A 1,341-nucleotide genomic window follows, 5' to 3' on the forward strand; every position below is an offset into this window, starting at 1 on the left:
TCCAACATCACCTTGCCCAAACTTCAAGGAGACATGCCGGCAGTTTATGAGGACCAGCTCCAGAAGTCCTTGCCAGCATGTTAAATCTTGAGTCCTGAAAAAGTGCTCCCATGTCAGTTAGCTCTGCTCATCTACCCATCCTTTCATTCTACCCCACTCCCCTAGTCCTTCAGCATCTGCTCCAACCTTTGCTCCTCCATGAACTAGAGGGATTTCTAGTTCCTGCCGGAATGTGTTAGCCAGTGAATTAGTTCCCTGCTGTTGCTGTAGCAAAGACAGTGACAAACCTGATGGCTTAAAATGACAGAAATTTATTCTTTCATGGCTTGCCAGGGGTGCAAAAGTCTGCAATGAGTTCTGTGGAGCTATCTTCAAGGTGTCAGCAGGGCTGCTTCTTTCTGGAAGCTCCAAAGGAGAATCCACTCCTTACTCCTCCAGCTTCTAGTAGCTGTTGGCATTCTGTGGCTGTGGCTACCACACTCCCATCTCCACTTCCATCGTCACATTGCCTTCTTTTCTGTTGTCAAATATCCCTCTGCCTCTCTCTTATAAGGACATTTATGACTATATGTAGGCCCTCCCAGGATAATATTCCCAGCTTAACATCTCTAACTTTAAAGTTCCCTTGACCATATAAAGTGGATTCCGGGAATTAGGTTGGATGTCCTTGGCAGCCATTACTCCACCTCCCACCGCCAGGTAGAGGAATTCTTTGCAGTGAGTAAATTATTTCCTCTTGACTGATAGATGGGATTTCCTCTCAGACTATGCTGAGACCTGATCTCAATTATTTTGGAGATTCTCAGGGACGTGGAAGATGTTCTCAAGAAGGACAAAAATCACCTTGTTAGACTTCTGCTTTATATGAGGTGTTCTTGTGGCCTTCAGGCAAAAGGAGGTTTCTCTCCTCTAGCAAGGGGCAGGGATGCTTCTGCCCTGGCAAGTGGATTCAGGGGAGTCTGAGGATTCAAAGTTCTCGTGCTCATCCACTCAAACATCCCATTCCAGGACTCAGAGTCTCACTCCTTTCCTACCAAGGCTCAGAGTTTAACCTAGGAGAGCTGCCCAAATTACATGTCCAGCCCTCATGGTAGTTCCTCCACCCTTACAATTAAGCCCTAGGCCTAATTTTCGACACTGTGCATCTACAGCTGCAGAAGACTAATATCTCATTAAATGTCGCCATGGAAGATTTCCAGACTTTGCAACACACCCTGAGCTGATAGCTCTTAGATAACATGGACACTATTATCCAGTTTCTTCCAGGCTTTCAAGGAACTTAACAAAAGCCATCCCTATTCTTAAAACTCCACAATACTCAAAAATACTATAGTTCTAGAG

Source organism: Propithecus coquereli, unplaced genomic scaffold (assembly GCF_000956105.1).
Source record: "Propithecus coquereli isolate 6110/MARCELLA unplaced genomic scaffold, Pcoq_1.0 Scaffold672, whole genome shotgun sequence".
Taxonomy (NCBI): domain Eukaryota; kingdom Metazoa; phylum Chordata; class Mammalia; order Primates; family Indriidae; genus Propithecus; species Propithecus coquereli.